This window comes from Sphaerodactylus townsendi, linkage group LG10, assembly GCF_021028975.2.
Source record: "Sphaerodactylus townsendi isolate TG3544 linkage group LG10, MPM_Stown_v2.3, whole genome shotgun sequence".
In the NCBI taxonomy this organism is placed as follows: domain Eukaryota; kingdom Metazoa; phylum Chordata; class Lepidosauria; order Squamata; family Sphaerodactylidae; genus Sphaerodactylus; species Sphaerodactylus townsendi.
This window is the reverse complement of record NC_059434.1, coordinates 41,600,281-41,617,273: the sequence shown is the minus strand read 5'-3', so window position 1 is coordinate 41,617,273 and position 16,993 is coordinate 41,600,281.

The following is a 16,993-nucleotide window of genomic DNA, read 5'->3' as shown; positions in this document are numbered from 1 at the left end:
AGGCTGATAATCAGCTTTGCAGTGTCAGAGGATGGTCAGCAAAAATTGGACAGGTAAGGTTAGACAGAAGGGAAAATAGCATCTCTCATTGATGAAACTAGGGATACTCTGGTGTGCCTGTAGCCCTCAAGTGCTGGTACAAAGGATCTTGCTATGGTCTCTACTGTACTTAACAGTTTTCTCCCCCTTGCTACATGTTGCATTCTTTCATTCTAAAATACTGTCTCTTGTGCTGGCTTTTGAAACAAGATAAGATAGAAAGAACTTAATAGAATTTTGTCTCACAGCAGATTTACATTTATTTATAGCATAGCTGCAACATGCTGGCAACATTTACAATCTGAGAAAGCAGATATGGGAGGATGACAAAGAAACAGCATGCTGGCATTTGGTATCTGTGTGCAAACATTTTGCCGGTATGTTCCAACATTGAAAGGGTTGAATTAGGAGCAAGCAGAACTGGGTTCAAACCACAGGCATATTTAGGGAAAGGTATCGTGGTGCAAAACCTGAGTACCCCCCCATATGGGCGGCCGCTCTCTGAAGCCTGGGGACATTTGACCCCATATGTCCCGCTGGGCTGTACAGCCATTGCCAACTTCCAGGTGGGGCTTGGAGATATCTCAGAATACCAACTGATCTCCAAATAACAGAAATCTGTTCCCCTGGAGAAAACGGTAGCTTCGGAAGGTACTTTATAGCTTTATACCTCTACTGAAATCCCTCCTCTCCCCAAACTCTACCCTCCTCAGATTCCATTCCAAGCCTCCAGAAATATCAGATCCTGGAATTGGCAATCCTTATTTATTATCAATATGGAAGAGAGACAGTAGTGTTTAAAGTCTAACTAAACCACAGAGGGGGGAAAAAACCAAAACCCCACCCTCCCGTTGAATTCGTAGCACTTGGTTCCATTGACACAATGATTAACAGAAATTTCTGTATTTTGCATTGCTTTTATCATTTTATATTTTTATATATGTGTAAGCTGTGTTGAGTCCCTTGGGAGATTGCCAGGATATACATGTAAAATAAAATATAAATAAATAAATAAATAAATAAATAATTGCTGTTTCAACAATAAACGTCTTTTTAAAGAGACAAAACCAACAGTCATTTATCACTTATCAATTCCCAGGCCATTTAGATGGACTTTGAATCAACTACTTAAGTAACCTACCTGAGCTCTGGTTCCTTGGAGGGACTGATTTACTGGGGTGGGGGGTCAGTTCACAATCCACAGGTCCCCTGCATAGTGCAAGTGAAGTAAACAGAGGCAAAACCAGGGAGATTAGAGGAATGAGGAAAGTGGAGCGCTGCAAAGCAACAGGTGGCTGCCCTGGCCAGCTCACCTTGGGAACCCCACACAGCATCTGGACAAGCTGATTCCCCTCCTGTGGAGAGTCCTGAGTGTGCTGTGTCAGGCAGCCCAGGGCACACTTGAGGAGCCTCCTTGTGCACCTGCAGGTGTGCCCCAGCACAGCTCCAGTCTGCTGAAGCATTTGAGGACCGCCCATGCTCCCCCTGGTGCTTGCAAGCCCATAGGGGGCCGGCTCCGTAGTGTGAGGGAGCCCGGCTGAAGCTGCTGGTGGCGGGAGGAGGAACACAAATACCTTGGGGCAAGATGGTGCCGAGCAAGAGGAGGAGGAGTTGGAAGGACAGGATGAGTAGTAGGAGGAAGAGCGACATGCCTCTGGCACTGCCATGAAGAGAAATAAGGCTGCCTCAAGGAGCAGGTCATTGACAGCAGCTTAACTACAAGTCCCGGGCAGGCAGGCAGAAACCCTCACTATTCCAGCTATTCCCCCTCAAAATAGTGTGCCAGAGCCTTAGGGGCACCCCCCAAACATGGTGGGCCCTCCCCCACCACAACCAGTGTATAGACCCAGGGGGAAGGAAGAGGGGAGTGAGGCTGATTTTCCACCCCCACATGACTATATTGCCACTGCTTGGGGATGGTACACTCCTGGTTCAAACTGTTCTGTTTTAAGGGGGATATCTATGAAGCTACAATGACACAAATATGCACCTACTGCAGATTCTCGAATCATGTTATCATAGGCAGTTTCCCCACTCGCCTTTTGTTGCATGCTACTCGCTCCCAGTAACGCGGGGTCCAGCAGCACTCCCCACTACTGGAGCGGTGACAACGCAGCCGCCCCGATTCTGCCGCCCTCGCGACTCCTCAGCGCACATCATTTCTGCCCCTGTTCTGAATGGCACCTTTTGCAAAAACCCGCACAGAGCACGGGCAGTGGGGAGCATGACTGCGTGCTCAGAAACACCCGTGGTTAACAAAGGCTGGTAAGCCTCGCTTTTCTTTTCAAAGTGGGGAAATGGCAATAGTTTCACAGACATCCAACTAAAACAAAGCAAAAAGGGAGAAAGGCACATGTATAGGATTGCCAGGCAACACAAACATTATTCATGCACTTTTTACAGTGAAATCACATGCAGATGAGCTGCAAGCAGAGGAAGCCTCCATGGAAAACGTTCACCAAATGGCAGAGGCAGGAGAATCTCTGCAGCAGCACACAAAATGGTAGGCACAACTGCAGTGAAAATAAAAGCAAGAGCTGAAGAGAGGGAGAAAGAAAGCATCTCCTGCCTGTTTTTGTTCGCAAAGGCAAGAAGAAGACATCTTCAATCCGTTTTTTAGAAAAAAAGATTGCTAGTTCAGTGATTTTTGAAAAACCAGGTTTGAGAGAAATAATGTTCTGAAGACATTTTGGAGGAGAGAGATGTGTTAAATTTTCCCCCAAAATGTTTTTTATAATCTCCTCAAGACATATTTCCACTGTGCAGAAAATACTTTAGTATTAACGTTCCCTATGGGATTCAAAGCCCTAAACTGATGGGCTCAGACTAACCTCATCTAGTCAGATCTTAGAAGCTTAACAGGGCCAGCTCTGGGCCTGTTCCACACAGGCCCCTGCAGCGGCTGCATGGGCATGTCTCCTCATTCCCTGCGGAGCTCTGCAGGGAGAGAAGGTAATTGTGGGGAAAGCAGGAGGCGCCAAAAAGCGGTGCCTCCAACTTGGTACCATTTGCATGGTAACGGCTGGGAAACGCTGTTTCGCAAAAGCCTTGCTCATTGAAAACAGCAGTTTCTCACCAATTTTGGGTGGGAAGTACGGTGCTGAGGTGGCAGCAATGTGAACAGCGTCCCTGGAATGGTCTTTTTACTATTCGAGGGGCGCTTTTTTTGGCCAGCATGGAATGGGCCCTGGTTACTAACTGGATGGGAATCTACCAAGGAATGCCAGGATTGTTGTGCAGAGGAAGGCAATGGCAAATCACCTCTTCCCTTGAAAAACTAAAAGGCTGCAGCATAATGACCCTTTACACATACATGAGACTCAAAATTCTTAAACAAGACCAATGGTGTCTTAAAGCACTTTGTTGTGATTATAAGTATTACAAGCTCCAGTACCCTAGATTTCCATAGGTGAAGTAATGTAGAGACCAAAAGCAATGCTGAAATACCCCAATTCCCAGAGTTGCAAGAGGAGGCTATTACAGCTTAGTTTGGAATTCTAAGCAATATATAATTCACAGAAGGGGATGGGGGGAAAGGCTTGGGATTTCAGTATTTCTTTGGTGATTATTACCTTTACTGAAATGAATATATAAACAGCATTTTACATACCAGTAGGGAATTGTTTGCCATGTACTTGATTGCTAAAATACTTCTGTATCTTTTAGTTTAAGACCACTAACAAATATTGTCTTGATTTATTCAAATGGCTTAGTTGTAGATTCATCATCAGCCTCAATTATTCTGAATCTCACAAAGAATGTAGCTGTAATTTTTTTCACCGCTTAAAAAGTAGAAAGAAATGGTAGATGGCCAACTGTAAACACTCATAATGAAGACTGATGATCAAACAAACTCTTCCTGATAGTCAATATGCATACAATCTCGAGCCATTCTGGAAATACCTAGTTGTCAAAAGCAACCCTCAGGAACCTGCAGGGGGTTGATGTGTAGGGTTGCCAGTTCCAGCTTGGGAAACTCCTAGATTTGGGGGTGGAACCTGGGGAGGACGAGGACCTCAGTGGGGTACAATTTCACAATGCCACAACGCCACCTTCCAAAGTATCCATTTTCTCCAAGCAACTGATCTCTGTAGTCTGGAGATGAGCTTTAATTCTGAGGGACCCCAAGGTCCTACCTGTAGCCTGACCAACTAGAGAAAGTCCCCTTTCATACAATGAGCGGAATACAATCTGCTCATTTTTGAGTAGTTCTGCTTAGGGTTGCTTCTAAGTAGTGGGAATCCAGCACATGAAAGATGGGGGGGGGGTAATAGCAAGGGGCTGGATCTAGCAATGCATGACAGAAAGTAAAATGTACTTAGTGTGGTTGCACAAGCAAAAGCACAATGGCTGCAGAAATACAAAGCACATCAGTATAATTTTTGAGGATATAAAAGGGCATATTGGCTGAATTCCCACTGAAAATTTAATCTAGAAACAACCAAGTTTCAAAAGAATCGGCACCTTTTCATCCACGTTCCAACATCCTCACTGCAGCATGTTTCTAGTGAAGACATCTAGCCCTGCCCCTTGGGGGGGAGGAGTTACCTGCTGTCAGGAGTGCAATTGTTAAGCTAGAAGCACAAAAATTTCTGAGTATCTTTAGGAGACTCTCCTGATGATACCACCCAGGTTTGGTGAAGCTTGGTTCATGGGGGCCAAAATTATGGACCTTCAAATGTGTAGCCTCCATCTCCTATTAGCTCCCATTGGAAACAATGGGGGATGGGGCACCCCTTTGGAAGTCCATAGCTTTGGACCTCCTGGACCAAACTTCACCAAACCTGGGTGATATCAATAGGAGACTCTCCTGATGATACCACCCAGGTTTGGTGAAGTTTGGTTTATGGGGGCCAAAGTTATGGACCTTCAAATGTGTAGCCCCCAGCTCCCATTGGAATGTTTTTTTTCAAAAAGGTGCATATGCAAGCAGGTCCAGGAAAATCCCGTAAAGGGTGGAGCGCCAGAAACAGGACTGATCTGTGTTCCATGGTTCAGCTGTGAGGAGATCTCGAGGGAACCTGGATATTTCGGGTGACTATCCCAGGATTAATCACCAATGAGGAAATCATTATAGAGTGATGGAATATGCAACAATTTACATGATTTTACTTAATTTGCTTTTCAACTGTTTCAGAAGTCATGCTAAGTCCTGCACATATGGAAAAGAGAGTGAGGATGCAATCACTTTCATTCAGTAGAAGCAAGCAAACAGTAAAGTATAATTTTAGTGCTTAGTACTTCAGTTTAGAAGATGAGAGAACATTAAACAAAAGTAAAGAAAATATATAATGTAAAAGTTGATACCAGGGACTTGTGTGTGTGTGTTAAGTGTCATCAGCTAGCTTCCGTCTTTTGGTGACCCTAGTGACCTCCAAAACATCTTATGGTTAACAGTTTGGCTTAGGTCTTGGAAACTGAGCCTTAAGGTTTCCTTGACTGAGTCTCTTGTCTGGTCTTTCTTATTTCCTGCTGCCTTCAACTTTTCCTAGTATCATTGTCTTTTCCAGTCATTCTTGATTTCTCATAATGTGACCAAAGTACAATAACAAACATACCATGACTTGACTGCAACCTTTGAGTCAAACATTTAAATAAAAATTGACAGAGTCTTACCATATAGTCTGCCACTAAAGTTAAAGAACAGCTTTATTATGAGAAAGGCTTTTTTGTAAGGATCATGGCAGATCAAAATGTCATTTCACTTTGGGACAGAACAGGTAAGCGCTGAAGATTTAACACTTATATGGTTGTCAAGCTCTTTGTTTCCAGGAGGAGAAAAAATTGAAAAGCTATGAAGTTTCCCCTTTTTTTGTCCAGTGTATTTTTTGATGAGGAACATGAAGACAGTACAGTGGTCCATCGTGGTAGCACCCTCCTTAAAACCTATCTGCTCAGGTCCAAGGTCCATCTATACACAAAGGCCCATCTCAGAAGAATCTCTTGCCTTGAGAAAATGTCCTGTTGTTCTTTTAATAGAAACTTAATATGTGGAAATGGGATCATGAAGGTTTTCATGGCAGGGAGGTCAATTACACCATGTTGTAAATGACAACATTTGGTAAATAACATTTCATTAAGCTTCTATTAAAAGCACAGGATTATTTTTCTTCAGGCAGTTATAACCTCACCTGCCTTCCTTACAAGATAGTACCCTGACAAAAGAACAGAGACCACTTGTAACCTTTGAGTGAGTTAGAAACTATATTTTCCTATGTTCTGTATTTCCCTTCTCTGATTTCCCCTTTTCAGTTACCAATGTTTTATTGTTTAAATAAACTTTTTAAAAATATCACATTTTTAAAAATTGGATTCTAATTCTGTAAAGCATTGTTTGGTTAAAATGTACTCACGCTCATCCAATGCTTCTCCAAGCAAAGAGAGGTAAGGAAAGGAGAAGCTAATGTTTTCCTCTCTAAGAGAAAGGAATGTTTGTTAGACCACCTTCCCAGATGGTGAGAATTGCATCTCTTCACATGCTCAATCCGCTGGGCAGAGTGCTCACACGAGAAGCTCTCACAATATTTTGGAGCATCTATATGACCTCATGCATAACCTAGAAATAAATAATTTGGTCTCATAATTTTTCCTCCTTTGAGCCCCAGCAAAATTTAACCTTTGATCCAGCTTAAGGGCAGAACTTTGAAATGGGCTGTAATTCAGCTCAGTCTTCAAAATGACAGAGCTAACCCCCCCCCTTCCCTTTGCAGCCATTTAAAAGGCTTATTTGTTCTCCCAGCTGAGCCATGCTGCGGCATTGCAACATTGCTTGGTGAGCAAAAGAAAGGGAAGGGGGGGATTCCACGCCAAAATGGTGCTCCAAATGGTGCTTTTGTGCAGACACAATGAAGGAAAAAAAGTTTCCGAAAAAAAGCAGAAACAATCTTATCTCAATTTGTTTACTGAACAGAACATGCAACAGTGGTCGATGTGCCCTTTGAGGAAATATTTTTTATCTTTATGAAATGGCATAGGAACAACGGGCAAATATATAAATGTATACCTTCAATTTTTTGACAGAAGGAGTCCAATTTAGTTTCTCACTTTAAAATAATGAGGAGGAAGAAAAAAGTCTTTGGGGGTTTCTAATGTTTCTGAGACAGAATGCAAGCAACAACAACTCAAATACAGCTTTAGGGGGCATACATTCTGGTATGGGAATAAGGATTTTGTTTGTTTTGCTTTTTTGCCACAGGGTTTTAAAAACGTATGATGACTGTAAATAAAATATCCCATCAAATTAATAGTATTTGTTATAGTCATATGCTTAATTATGCTTTATTTTATTTCCAGTCTAAACATACCTCTATTTATAAGGAAATACTACTGAGTTCAGTGAATCTTACTCCCAGGTAGAATTTCAAGCTTAGTATAATAGTAGGTTGCAGAGGCGTAGCTCCAAGGGGACCGGGGTGCATTGCATGCACTGGGCGTGCACCTCTGTGAGGGTATGGTGAAGGCATTCCGAAGGCGTTCTGGGGTGGGGGCATTCCGGAGTGGGACAGGGACAGAGGACGCACCAGTGTATCAGGCGCTTTTCCTCCTTGCTATGCCTGTGGTAGGTTGAGCTTATGTAACCCCTGTGTCAGAATGGGATGACCCAGAAAGGGGTGGAGTCTGAAATGAAGTAGAATGCTGCAGAACTCATGAGGTTGGAGGAAGCGAGACTACCAGGCTGGGACCTTGATTGATTTTATTAAGCCCTTAACACCTTGTTTAAGGTAACTGCAATGTTGTGGGGAACTAGTGGGAAGGGAGATTATTTTTTTTGCTATATTGTAAATGTTAGAATTTATTGTTTCAGGGTTTTTGTGTATGTAAATGGTGAGAGTTTTCTGGGAACCTTCATCATCTTGAAGCCCATTCACCAAGCCTCAGAAGTCTTCAAAACCAACCACCAGCAAAGAAGAATTGGACTTGGCAATATCAGTAGACTGTAAATAAGGACTTGAAAATGCAAACTTAACAGGACTGCAAAGTGTAAATGTTAAATGTTTTAAAAGTGTTATTTGTTAAGTAAAGTAAACTGTTTTGTTTAAATTTGGTTCTTTGCAACTCCTTCCAAGTACTGCCCCACAGAACCCACAAGCTGAGGTTACACTTAAAGTCCCATTTTCTCTTCCCTCTAAATGCACTTTTCTATTTGGATACATACTCCAAAGTGAGTCACTTGTAATATATGGTATGTGTTTCTTTAAAATACATGGAAGTGCTAATCTAGAAAGGGTGGGGTGTTTGTTTCCAAAGGAACACCTGCTGGATTTTGCCTGCATCTGTCTTTCAGATGAAATGCATATACATTTTGCATTTCTATACCCATATTGAAATACAAAAGGTAAAGTGAGAGCCAGCACTAGTTCATGCAAAGAGTCAGGATAACAAGCTGAAAATAGCATGCAGAATAGATTGATCCATGCAAGTCACAGCAACTGTGAAACATGCAATATGTTTCTTTGATGCATACCTCAACTTGATGTAACATTTCCAAAGAAAATGTAATATCCATTGTAACTTTGGGTGGAAACTGGTAATAACCCACAAAATCAAGAAATCAATTATAGGTACTAAGTTGAAGAATTCACAGTACCAGTCAGGACCACAGAAGTCAGCAGAAACTGTCCAGAACTAGGAAACTACAGGAAAAGGTAAGGCTGCCACTGTTGCAATGTTTAGCAGAGGAGCTTAACGCTGGAAATAAATCCATGTGATCAGTGGCAGGTGAATTAGAAATACAGAACAAAAAAATGTAGGAGCAGGGAATCTTACAAACTATTATAGTCTGGGAAGGATTTCATAAATAGATTATAGTCCACAATAATCACAATAAATTCATGTCTGAATCTAGTAGCACCTAGCAAGTCTAGTAATCAGAACTGATCAAGGATCCGTTACTTTTTTTTCCTCCCTTCTGTGGATGCATACATATACACATTAAAGGCAAGCTCCTTCTGGTTATTTTCCTCACCGCAGTAATGCAATGATTCATACCCAGCTCTGGTCCCCATCTGTCTGTAATGAACACTATGAGTGATCACACAGGGCCTGTTCAATGGGCAAAATTGTCTTGTGCATTTTTGTAGTACTTCCTCAATGAGCAGATGTACACTGGTAATATAAAGAAGATCAAAAATGCAAGAGAATTGAAGGAACTGAAAATTGCAATAAAGCGGGCATTCTCCATTTCTGGGACCAATGCTCCTAGTTAAATTAGAATTAAGGAGGAATAAATGCAGAACAGGGAAGAATTCTTGGACATAACGAACAGGATGTGGGACTGAGGAACAATGCCTGCTGCATCTGTTGAGAGCATGGATTCAGATAGAAACTCAAACCAACTGGAACAGCTAATATAACTATTTAATTAATGTGAATAAGAAAATAAATGACATTTGCAAATATTGAAAGAAGGTAATTAATCCATTGTACTCATCTAGTGATTTGTTAATGCTGTTTCCATTTCACAGGAATAAAGCAGCAAAGGGAAAGAGAAGCAAGAGATGCATGTCTGACCAGAAGAATTTGCAAAACAGTACAGTCTCAGCTAGCGTGACTTAACACAGTATTTTCATTCCGCACCACAAATGTTTACACTACTTTATTGCTTCTGAGAGGATGTTCTTCGTAAGCACATGTCCTGTTTGCTTGAGATATTTTCTTTACAGGGGGATTTTAAAATATAATTCAGAAATCACACTGCTTCGTCTGCATCTTTAAATAAGCGGTTGAATTGGTAATGTGTATGAGGAAAAAACAGACTGTAATTTTTCATTGTTCAAGGAAAGGGATTCTGTGCATGTCCAGAAGTGATTTTCTTCCAGAACTTAATCCATGTTGAAAACAAACACTTGGGCTAAATTCTTGTGAAATCTTGGCATAAACTTTGCAATTATAGAATCATACTGTTGGAAGATGCTACAAGGAACATCATTTCCAGGAATATATAATCAAAGTACTCCTGACAGGTGGCCATCCAGCCTCTGTTTTAAAACCTCCAAAGACGGAGACTCCCCCACACTCCAAGGTAGTGTATTCCACTGTTGGAATACAGCCGTTACTGTCAGGAAGTTCTTCCTAATGTTTAAGTGGAATCTCTTTTCCTGTACCTTGAATCTATTACTTCTTGTCCTAGTCTCTGGAGTAGCAGAAAACAAGCTGGCTCCCTCTTCAACATGACATCCCTTCGAATACTTAAACAAGGCTATCATGTCACTCCTTAACCTTTTCTTCTCCAGCCTAAACATACCAGGCTCTCTCTCTGAAGCCTGCGAGGATGGGAGAGGGGGGTACAAATCGAATGAATAAATTAAAAATTAAAAATAAGTCTCTCCTCATAAGGCAAGGATTCCAGACCTTTTACTGTTTCGCCTGCATCTGTTTTGCCAAACACTTACTGATTGGTTCCCCACTCTGGGATTTGACAATGTATACCCCTAACATTTCCTTCTCTCTGGACACAGTGTGTAACAGACTTCCCTCTGTGATACACCTCTGAAGATGCCAGCCACAGAAGCAGGCAAAACGTTAGGAACAAGATCCACCAGACCACCGCCACACAGCCCAGAAAACTCACCAGAACCGGTTCTGAAATTAATTCTGCCAGTTCTTTTAATACTTGGAGAATTGAATTCATTTAAAGTAGCCAGGTATTCCTTCAATACATCTTTATTTATTCTGAGCTGAATTTCTCCTACTGTCTATGCTGTTCCATTTCCTCCTGGTTGAGCACTGTTTTCCTTCTGGGAGAAAAATGAGGCAAATAAGGTGTTGAGCAGTTCTGCCTTTTCTCAATCCCCTATTAGCATTTTGCCATCTTCTCTATGCAGTGATCCTATCATATCTTTTTTCTACCTTTTGCTACGCACATCACCAAAAAAACATTTTTTATTGTTTTTAACCTTTCTGGCAAGCCTGAGCTCATTCTGAACTTTAGCTTTTCTTACTTTCTCCTTACACATCCTGGCTATTTGAATTCCTCTTTGGAGATTTTTTTTCCTTTTCCCACTTGTTGTACATGTCTCTTTTAAATCTTAGCTCAGTTGAAAGTTCTTTAGACATCCATCCTGATTTCTTCAGACACCTCTTATTTTTTCTCCTCATTAGAACTGTTTGAAATTGTGCTTTCAAGATCTTGCTTTTAAAAAACTCCCATCCATTATGCATTCCCTTCTCTTTTAGTATTCTTAACCATGGGATCATACCTAGTAGCTTCCTAAGTTTACTGAAAGATTTCTTAAAGTCCAGAATGTATATCTGACTATGCTTGGTATCCCCTTTCCACTGTATAACAAACTCCAGGAGAACATGGTCATTCCCACCAAAGGATCATACCACTTGCACCCCATTAACCAGGTCATCATTCTTAGTTAGAAGCAGATCTAAAATAGCCAATCACCTTAGCTAGAAGCAGATCTAAAATAGCCAATCACCTCTTCCACATTCTGGGCCATGAAATTGTCAGCAAGGCAAGTGAGGAATTTGTTGGACCTTGTAGACTTGGCAGAGTTTGACTCCCAACAAATGTCAAGGTAATTGAAATCTCCCATTACTACTACGTATCCCCTTTCTGAAAGTTTGGTCATCTATTACAAGAAGACATCATCTAACTCTTCAGTCTGACTTGGAGGTTTGTAATAGATCTCCCACAATGAGATCACTGTTGTTTCTCTCCCCCTAAATTTTTACCCAGATGCTCTCAACCTAGCTACCAGGATTTAAGTCATGGGCCTGTTCAGCTCCTAGTCAAGTCTCTAACTCACCTTCAACTCTCCCCCCAAAGATTGGTTGTTACTGATTTAAAAAACTGCACTTTCTGCTGCCTATCAGGGTGTTAAAAAGAGCACATGGCAAAAAACAAGGAAACCCCCAGACACAAACAAAAGCCCTTCCAAGCCCACAAAAACATACACAGCTAAAGATTTAGCTTTAAGGATACCCCCCCACCCCCCCACCCCAAAAAAAATAGAGCTCACCTTTTGCTGCCTCTTGGAGATGACAGTGCATGCCACTTCCTCTCAGAGATTAAAGAGAGAAATTCTGGAAGGGTAGCTATGTTAGTTAGCTGTGGCAAAACCAAAAAGGAATCTTGCACCACCGTTAAAACCACCTGCCCATTCCCTGAAGTATTGTAGTTTTAGCTTTCATGGTTAGAATCCACTTCTCCAGATGTTTGACGTGCATTTTGATTCTACAGATATAGCTACACATGCTTTTAAGGAAGGGAAGCAATTGTAATCCCCATTACAATGAACGATATGGAGCTCTGATCATTAATATAAGTTAAATTTTAACAAGCATATAGGCAAGAGAAATAGAAGAGTTGGAGTCAGCCCCATTGTTTTAAATGGGACTTACTTGTAAGGAGATTTGTTTGAATTGCTCCCAAAAGGTCTAGTCAATTCCATATCCTTTGACTTACAAAGGAGATTACCTTCAGCTGGATCAGGAGCATGGAGTGGGCCACTCTGGGAATTATTTCCAAGGTTATTTCAGTTGCCCATTCTACTCCTGCTGTCTTGCTTTATTCTAAACAGCAGCAGAAGAGAACATGATGGGAAAGGAAAAGACAGAGCTGGAGCTAGTTGCATTTCAGCATCTAAGGAACAGAATTGCCATCTGTAAGTGCAGGTGCAGGAAGACAAGAACCTATGGAGACTCAGTTCACCTTCCTCCTGTCCCTTTCCATTTTTTCTTCTTCCATTAAGCAGCTTCAAGTTATTACAAGGATTTGGAGGGGGAGTAGAAATATATTTAAAACTTTTGGGGGGGTTTAGTATTTTTGGAGAGACACTGATGGCTCACCTTATTCAATGGGGACTTGCTCCAAGGTAATGAGTTTCTCAGGTCCCTTCCACACACATGCAGAATAATGCACTTTCAATCCACTTTCTTTTTTTCATTTTTTAAAATAATTTTAATTGAGATGTTCTTATTAAAAAACAAAAAAGCAAGAACAAAACATAAAGTATACTATAAAAATGAAATAGCACCTAAAAAAACAATTTCATTACACTTACACTTGCAAATACAAACATTAACACAAGATATATATTCACCTATCCAAGTCCTCCTTCAATCCACTTTCAATGCACTTTGCAGCTGTGCAAAATAGCAAAATCCACTTGCAAACAATTGTGAAAGTGGATTGAAAGTGCATTATTTTGTATGTGCGGAAGGGGTCTCACTTATGTTTAATTGATAGTGTGCTTCAGTGTTCTGGCTATGAGTCTTCCTAATTCTGCTTACTCCTGATCTGTTGTTATTGTTGCTGTGGTTGTTTGTCCTGTATCCTGTTGTAAAGTACACTGTGTAAATCATCAGTAAAATCTTTCTTTAATAGTGCTGTCTTTTCCCTTTTAAGGTTCCTTATCTAATGAACAAGCATTATTGTATTCACAGTAATAGAATTCAAGTGATACGTTTTATTGTGACTTTTTGGGGGAGAGATGGAATTTTTTTCTGGGAGCCCATGGTGGCTATTAGTCTACATGGCTTCTAATACTAAAATAAATGGACTTCCACCAATGAAAAACCAGGATGATTCTTGATTATTCCTTCCTCCTATTGCAGCCCCCTATATTATTCATGGGTCTTCCACTAATTCGCTGGGGCATAATTTCCAGGGGCACAGCTTGCTATAGCAGAAGGGGTGAGATGGAAAGTTCACTTTCATGTGCACTTTCTGCTCACACTAAATAAGACCCATCTTTTGCTGTAATTTTCCCTTCGAGAAAACTGTAGAAGATGGGTCATGGGCAGTTCCTTATCTAGAGGCAGGAGCTGTAGAAACATTCATCACTCAACCAAGATATAGACATGAGCAAATTGGATGATGAATCTGTTGTTGTCATCACGCAACAAAATATATATTTTAAATTTACTTGTTAAGACCATTTTCAAGAACATGAGCATTAAAATATGTGGTCCTTTTTTCCCTTCAAAGCAGCTCACTTTATATTGGTCAAAACTAGTTATACTGGCATCTTTGAGAGAAGGACTAATTAGGTTTGGAATCATAACTCAGGTTCTGGCTTAATTCTTGGTGTGAACATAGTTAATGCAAGGCAAGATAAATGGCTTCTATTATTTTATTCTGCAGTAGTCAACAGAACAATTACAAAATACCCATGAGCTATATAAAGAACATGCTACCAGAGCACCTTCTGATTTATACTGAATAGATGAAGAAGGGCAACCCACCAGAATGTGACTTCACTGACCTGACCAAGGAATGGAAAGAGCAAGAATTCGGTGGAGGTCCACAATTCCCTCCAGTTCCATGCCATTCCATGAGCAAACTCTAATTTGGAAGCACAGTTTTAGGTAGCTTGAGTCAATTCAGAGGGAGAAAATTCAGGCATCTGGTGCTTTTGTGCTTAAAAGAATTTCATTAAAAGAATTTCTGATCCAATTAGTGTCTTTACTAACTCTGATTTTGACAGGGATTCACTTTAAAGATTAAAGTCTGTCATTTTTATTGTTAGCCCTTCCAGAGCATCTTGAGGCACAAAGATACTATCTTCAAATGCTGCTTCTCAATAGCCTCTTCCATTCATCAGCAAACCACTGTATTTTGTACAACAGCTATTTATTTGTGTTCGCTTCTGTGATGGATAAAAGACATCAATCTTCTTCTTTTCTAAGCCTGCCTGTTCAGGAAAGCAAGGATGTTCACCTATTATCATCAAAAGGTATGAAGGTAATAGATGAACCCTCTAGCTGTGCATGGCCCAAATTGTTTGAAGGGGCAGTCCAATGTGAAGCCAGCTCTCATCTGGCCTTGAGAAGGCCAAGTGAGCTGCTCTTCAATGCAGCTTATATACAATAGAATCCTAGCTACAATCTTTCAAACCCACAGTCTCCAGTGGATTTAGAAGGGTGTGACTCTGTTTAGGATTGTACAGATAGAAAGGTATTAATGTTGTAGGCTTTGGAAAATGAACAAACCACACATTGGCTCCTTGAAACAGTGAAGCTGCTAAGAGTGCAATCAGTACAGGAAAAGCTAGGCTGCCACAGGGGCTTTTCAGGCAAACTTACCTACATTTTTTCATATATTTCCTAGAGTACAGTATTCCCTCTGTTCCATTCCTTTTTTATCCTATGCTGTGTTTTCTTTTCTTCCTCATCACTGACATGCATTACTAAAATGAAACCGTTAAGAAAGCATACTGATGCACATATATCAAAATCATCTTGCTGTAGTGGCTTGATTTTTTGTAGCATAGTATCAATGTGCACATGGACAGTGGACATCTATAGAGTGAGGAAGAAAATGAGTGGAAAGAACCCATTTTATCCTCACACCATTTTATTTTCACATCAGTGTGGTGAAGTCACTTGTGGCCCAATCCAGATGGCAGGGGGAATCATCCTGTGGAGGTGGTGCAGGCCCACACTGGATGATGCAGCAGGATTTGCCCTCCCCAAGGCATTTACCTTGGCAGAGGGACAAACATGCTAGTGGGCCCTCCAGAATGTCTAGATGCAACATTGCATGCCACATCAGTGATCCTGCACTACTGGTGGCCCTGTCAGCACATCAGGGGCATGCTGGAGACATCCCTGGGGGTTGAGATGATGTTAGTCATTTTCCGCCCCCGGTTTGAGTCTTACAGAGGGATTTTTAGTGGCTGTGAGGTTTTTCTTTATTTTCTTCCTCCCCACACTGCTGGAAAGCCTTCTAGAGGTGGCAGGGTGGCGCAGTAGCAGCGCCTTCCCTGGTCACATCAGGGTTTGGATTGCGCTGTTAGTCTGAATGGTGATTGGCCCAAGGTCACACACTGAGCATCACGGTTGAATTCAAATCCTTGTAAATGCTATGTCATTCTGGCTCACATTTAATTTTCAGTGCACACATGCGTTTGCACACATGCAGAGAGAACACTCAACATAGTACTTATAACTTTTATGGATTAGGCAGGGATTTTTCACAATTTATTGGTGAACTTCTCCAGTAGATTTAAAATGCTTGAAACTTCAGATTGCATGTACAATCAAGGCTGCTGTCTCAGGCATCTATGAGAACAAGGTTGATATTAGGACAGTGAAGTACAAAAGTGCAGGGAGACAATGCCTTGTTTTTGGAGTGTGCTATTTGTTTTATTCTGTCTCATCTAGGATGAGGCCAAATTTCAACAGAGAAATTCTGGATTTCTATTTTTTCTCCCCCTTCTAAAAACTGAATGTGTTTTTGCTCTAGCTTCTCCTTTCTCATGTCATATGGTTCAATGTTAATATATTTTCCTCATGTCATATGGTTCAATGTTAATACAATGTTAATACTTTTTGTGTCAATTGCATCTATAAAACATAGAAATACCATAAAGCAAACAGACAAATCATCAACAACATCTATGAAAATGGAGGAAACTGAAACCAGTGGCAAAATGTGAAACACACACACACACACACACACACACACACACACACACGGTCACCTTGGTCCATCTGTAACATCAAGTTTAATACAACTGAACATGTTTGTTAGTTGCTTTGAGTTTCCTTTCTTTGCTCCTCTCATATGCCCTATATCCAAGCCCAGATTCTCTCTCAAATCTCTCCATGTCTGCTCTGGTTTCTCTAATTCTGAAGATGCCAAAATTCACACCCCAGCTTCTTATCCATGCAATATGACAGTTGTGTCTCATCCATACAAAGGGACAGGAAGAACACAAAACATATAATTCAAATTCTGTATCAGATCCCACATACCATTACAGAGCAAGTTGATGTTACATGGTCTTTCCTCTTCCTTGTCAATCTCCCCACTGTCTCTCTGTTACTTGCTTCTGGATTTCTTTTGACATTTCTCAGTGGTTGCTTTCCTTGCCAGGCCCCCACTATATTGCCTGTCTTACTATTTGAAATTTTGCTTGGAAAGGAAATTGCTTTCAGGAACAGAATTGTTTTAGATGCGATTCTCTAATAGTGCATCTTAGTAGCAAATGTTGAGCAG